The sequence below is a fragment of the Canis lupus genome, chromosome 20, assembly GCF_003254725.2.
Source record: "Canis lupus dingo isolate Sandy chromosome 20, ASM325472v2, whole genome shotgun sequence".
NCBI classification, from domain to species: domain Eukaryota; kingdom Metazoa; phylum Chordata; class Mammalia; order Carnivora; family Canidae; genus Canis; species Canis lupus.
In genome coordinates this window covers 1618809-1624828 of record NC_064262.1, presented here as the reverse complement: position 1 = coordinate 1624828, position 6020 = coordinate 1618809, and positions in this window count along the sequence as shown.

Sequence of the window (6020 nt, the reverse complement as noted above, 5' to 3'; positions counted from 1 at the left end):
GGTGCTTTCCATCCTCCTTCACATCTCTTAACCTCTTTCATATTTTTCCCCTTCTCTACCTCTCCATCTGGAGTATGCTTGAATTCTGTACTTTTAAACTCTGCCTTAGTTACCTAATTTTAAGTTTCAATGACTATACTTATTTCTTGAAGTTGCATTTGCTTCATTTTTAAATCTCTATGTTTTTGTTTGTTTCATATTTCCCTATTTTTGTTAAAGTGTTCTATTCTTGATTTTATCTCAATAATTTTAAGCATATTACTCTATACTTCTGACCAATTTGTTATTTCAATTTCTTGGTATGCTAATCTTTCTTTCTTTTTTTTTCCAGCTGAATCCTCCACTCAGAGACTCACTTCACTATCTTTTAGATAGAGTTCTTATCTTTTAGAAATATACATAGGAATATTTATTATTGAGATTGCATGATGTCTACAGTTTGCTTCATGGGAATCGGGTGTTGGGGAGGAGAGCATGGATACAGAAGTAAGTTTGGCCTTATGATTTGTAGTTTTCACTTATGAGCTTATCTTGACCAAGAATTATTATTTTTGTCTTTGGGGAATTCTCATGTTCTATATTGCAGAAGTATTACTATAAAGCAAATGTTTAATTCAGTTAGTTAGCCTCATTAATCTCATGACTACTGGATAAGATTCTTTATTTTATTTTATTTTATTTTATTTTATTTTATTTTATTTTATTTTTTTAATTTTTATTTATTTATGATAGTCACACAGAGAGAGAGAGAGAGGCAGAGACACAGGCAGAGGGAGAAGCAGACTCCATGCACCGGGAGCCTGATGTGGGATTCGATCCCGGGTCTCCAGGATCACGCCCTGGGCCAAAGGCAGACGCCAAACCGCTGCGCCACCCAGGGATCCCCTATTTTATTTTATTTTATTTTATTTTATTTTATTTTATTTTATTTATTTTTTTAGATTTTTTTTAATTAATATCTTGTCTTTGGGATTTCCATAACACGTATTTATTATAAATTGAAACCCCACACCATGATTAGGGCTCTAGAATTTATCTAAAGCCTAGGTAGACCTAGGCTTCTTTGTTGCTTCCCTGGGCTGTGGGAAAGATTTACTTTAGCTCCCCCATCACCAAAGGACAGTTTTTCCAGGATCCTAGGTCTCAACTGAAGCTTTCCCTCTGGGTCTCAAATGTGGAGGAGCAAGGACAAGTCTCCATTCCAGAGAGAGCATTAAAACCCTCTCTACCTTTGTCCCCTAAGATTTATTTCTGAATCAATATTTATCAGGGTCACCATGACATCAAATATTTTATTCACAACACACAGGAATTCCCTGTTTTGTCTTTCAATGACAGCTCTGTATTTATACATTTTCTAACATTTGTATTCTGTCTGTATGTGTATGGAGAGCAGTGTCCACATTAGCTTGTTCTCCATGTTGTTGGTTATTAAGGATATATAGAAAATAATTGAGCTTTTTCCATTTAAATTTGTAACTAAGGACTTTTCTTAATTTTCTTATTGGGTTTCTTAGACAACATCACTTGAATATGCTAATAAAAATAATAATATTTGTTTTCCTACAAACAATATTATCCATTAGTGTTCCATTACTTCATCTATTATTTCAAATAATCGTCAGAAAAATCTCTGTAAAGTGGATATCATTACTAATCTCTATTGTGCAAATGGATACATTAAGGCTTAGAGCAGTTAGATGATTCAACCACAGTCATCTGTAGTACAGTTGGAACTGGAACATAGGCACAACCACTCCAGTTAACCTCTACCCTATAGCACCTCTCTAAATGACACACTTGTTCTTTCTTTCTTTTTTCTTTCTTTCTTTCTTTCTTTCTTTCTTTCTTTCTTTCTTTCTTTCTTTCTTCCTTCCTTCCTTCCTTCCTTCCTTCCTTCCTTCCTTCCTTCCTTCCTTCCTTCCTTCCTTCTTTCTTTCTTTCTTTCTTTCTTTCTTTCTTTCTTTCTTTCTTTCTGATTTTATTTATTTATTCATGAGAGACACACAGAGAGAGAGGCAGAGACAGGCAGAGGGAGAAGCAGGCTCCACACAGGGAGCCCAACCCAGGACTTGGTCCTGGGTCTGCGTCTGCAGGATCACGCCCTGGGCTGAAGGCAGACGCTCAACCGTTGAGCCACCTGGGCGTCCTGACACACTTGTTTTTAAAAGAGTGTGTGGGGGGACGCCCAGGTGGCTCAGCGGTTAAGCGCCTGCCTTCAGCTCAGGGTGTGATCCTGGAATTCCAGGATCAAGTCCCACATTGGGCTCCCGCAGAGAGCCTGCTTCTCCTTCTGCCTGTGTCTCTGCATCTGTGTGTGTGTGTGTGTGTGTGCATCTGTGTGTGTGACTCATGAATAACTAAATAAAATCTTTTAAAAGAGTGTGTGTGTGTGTGTGTGTGTGTGTGTGCATGTGTATTACTAAAGTGACTAACAATTCCAAGATGATCTTTCAGGACAAACCTCCTATGGGATAGCAAGTTGGTCCACACTCAATCTCCAGGTCCTCCTTGCCACTATAGCACTTAGTTTGAGCCATGTGACTGGTAATGGCCAGTGACATAGGAGTAGAAGTTAAATGGAGACCATGTGTTTTGGGTGGGAAGGCTACCCAACTCACATTGACCTTCACATGAGATAAACCTTGACTGAGTAAAACCACTGGATTTGAGGAGGGGAATTTCTGTTGTGACAGCTCATGCTAATTACCCTAATCTATTTCTTTCCCAGCATCTCCCTCAGTTTCTGGAATGCGTCTACCTGCACAGAGAAAATAGAAACGAGTAGGTGACAACTCCAGTGGCAAATAAACACACTCACTTCAGTTTCAGATTCTGATTATTTCATTTGTCTCTTGTATTTTCAATTCCCTTCTCTTAACTGGATCCTCTTCATTTCTTTTATTTTATTGAAACATCCTTACCATGGCTATGTTTTATGAAAAGAGCTCTTACCTTTTAGAGATACATAATGAAATATTTATGATTTAGATGGCATGGTGCCTGGGATTTGCTTCAAAAAAGTCCAGCATTGATGAGTAGCAGGGTAGAAATGAAGCAGGCTTGGCCATGTGTTGGTAACTATTGATGCTGTGATATGATGGTCACATAGGGGACCTCATCATATCCTCTTATCTATTTTTCTGTAGATATTTTGGATATTTTCATTTTTTCAATTTTCCTTAAAATGTGTATAAAAGAAGAAACTCATAAAATCAGAAAAACCTTTTATGAAATTATTTTTCAAAAATGAGAGAAGAGGGATCCCTGGGTGGCGCAGCGGTTTGGCGCCTGCCTTTGGCCCAGGGCGCGATCCTGGAGACCCGGGATCGAATCCCACATCGGGCTCCCGGTGCATGGAGCCTGCTTCTCCCTCTGCCTGTGTCTCTGCCTCATTCTCTCTCTCTCTCTGTGACTATCACAAATAAATAAAAATTAAAAAAAAATGAGAGAAGAAAATACGTGTTTTTGCAACTGGTGAAAGACACATATCCTCCAGTTCTTCCTCATTTCACCCACTCTCCAGTTAATCAGCATGGGGGACTCCTAGAGTATTTTTTGTTACACTGTTAGCTTTGAAGATGGATGGCATGGCCATAAGCCAAAGAATGCAGACAGCTTCTGGAAGCTGGAAAAGGCAAGGAAACAGTTTCTCCCATAGAGCCTCCAGAAGGTATAAAACCCCATTGACACCTTGGTTTTAATTCAATGAGACCTACTTTGGACTTCTGGCCCTCAGACATTTTTCCCCAGCCTTTAAGGCATCATTTATTGATTTATAGACACCCATCATATGACCTAGGGGCTTCATAATACGGTAAGCATCACAACAGAACTCTATAGTTAAATACAATCAACAAATTAGAGACCTACAACAAAAGCTGGAATGAAGCCACATGATGCTAAGTTCAAAGATGCTCAGAATTAGCAATATACAAAAGGTAATTTCATCAACTGGAGACCAGGCAGGCAGACACACAGGCACCACAATCCAAAGTGGGCAGATTTATAGAGGATGGGTGAGCATATAAAATAAAATAAAATTTCACAACAGCACAAAGACAATACATTTGTGTTACTTTAAGTCACTAAGTTTGTAGTAATTTGTTATAGCAGCAATTGGAAACTAATATACACATTTTCTAATTGAATCAAAATATGATCTTAGTTTGATATTAATTTCCCTTACAGATGTCAACAATATAGCAAAGAGGTGACTTTGGGCCTTGAACAAGAGTCAGGTTCAAATCCTGATCTATCCACACTAGACAAGCTACTTAATTGTCCTGTGCCTCAGTTTCTTCATTGTAAGATAAGAATAACAGTAGCACCTACAGGAGCAGCTGAATGGCTCAGTCAGTTGGGCGTCTAACCCTTGATTTCTGCTCAGTTGTGATCTCAGGGTTGTGGGTTTGAGCTGGCACCAGACTCCATGCTCAGCAGGGAGTCTGTTTGGGATTCTCTCCGTTTGCCCCTCCCCCCGCTTGTAATCTCTCTCTGTCTCTCAAAATAAATAAATAAATCTTTAAAAAAAATAGTAGCACCTACATGCTAATGTGTTTTGGGAGGGCTGAATATATGAATATATGACAAGTGCTGTAATAATGCCTGGCACATAGCAAGCATTCAATAAACGTTGGTTACCATTGTTAGCTGCTAGGTATTTCTGATCTATTCCACCCACTCATTTGATCGTGCCACACTATTTTGATAGTTTGGAAAGGTTCTTTCTCATAAATGTTCATGACTTCTTTTTCCTGAATTTAATCCTTCATACAAAATTTAAAATAATTTCATTCAGTTTCATGAAAGAAAAAGAAAAACAGCATTGATTTCAACAATAGTGTTGGGACAAACTGGATATTTATATGGAATAGTGCAAAACTTGACCTTTACCTCACATCCTGAACAAAAATGAGCACAAATGGGTCATTGACCTAAAGGCAAAAGCTAATACTATAAAACTTTTAGAAGAAAATATAGAAAAACTCTTCATGACGTTGGAGTGGGCAAAGATCTCCTAGATGGGACATCAAAAAACTATGAATGATACGAGAAAATATTGATACGTTTTATGTGGTGGGCACTGTGATTTGCTGCCCAGGTGCTTCCTCTGAAATAGAGGATTTATGAGCTCAGCTGCTAGAATTGCATCCAGCAGCCAGCTTTCAACCCCCTCAGACAGCTGTGGGTTCCAATGGGTCAGTGGAAGCATAATGTTGAAACTGGCTGGTCCTGCTTCCTTCCCTGCCACACCCCTTAAAAGGCACCCCTCATCAACCTCCTGAGCTCTAATTTCCATTTCAAATTCAGCTCCCTGGAAATCTCAACTTGAGAACATTGGGCTTCATTAAAATTAAAATATTCTGTTCTTTGGTAGACACTGTTAAGACAATGAAAAGGCAAACCACAGACTGGGAGAATATATTCACAATACATATAACCACCAAAGGACTTATATCCATAACACATAGAGAATTCTTACAACTCAATAACAAAAAGTCAACTCAAAAATAAAATGGTAGAAATCTTACCATTTGCAATGATGTGGATGAAACTAGAGGGTATTATGCTAAGCAAAATAAGTCAATCAGAGAAAGAACTTATCATATGATTTCACTCATATGTGGAATTTAAGAAAAAAAAAAAACAGAGGATCACAGGCGAAAGGAGAGAAAAATAAGACAAAATCAGAGAGGGAGACAAACCATAAGAGACTCTTAACTATGGGAATAAACTGAGGATTGCTGGAGGGGAGGTGGGTGAGGGGATGGGGTAACTGGGTGATGGGCATTAAGGAGGGCATGTGATAGAATGAGCACTGGGTGTTATGAATAACTGAATAACTGAACTCCACCTCTGAAGCTAATGATATACTATATGTTAGCTATTTGAATTTAAATAAAATAAAATTTTAAAAAAGGAAAAATATAAAACGGTAAAATTTTTGAATAGGTTCTTCACAAAAAGATTTCTAGGTATGGTCAATAAGCACGAGAAAACCCAATATGGATGGGGAA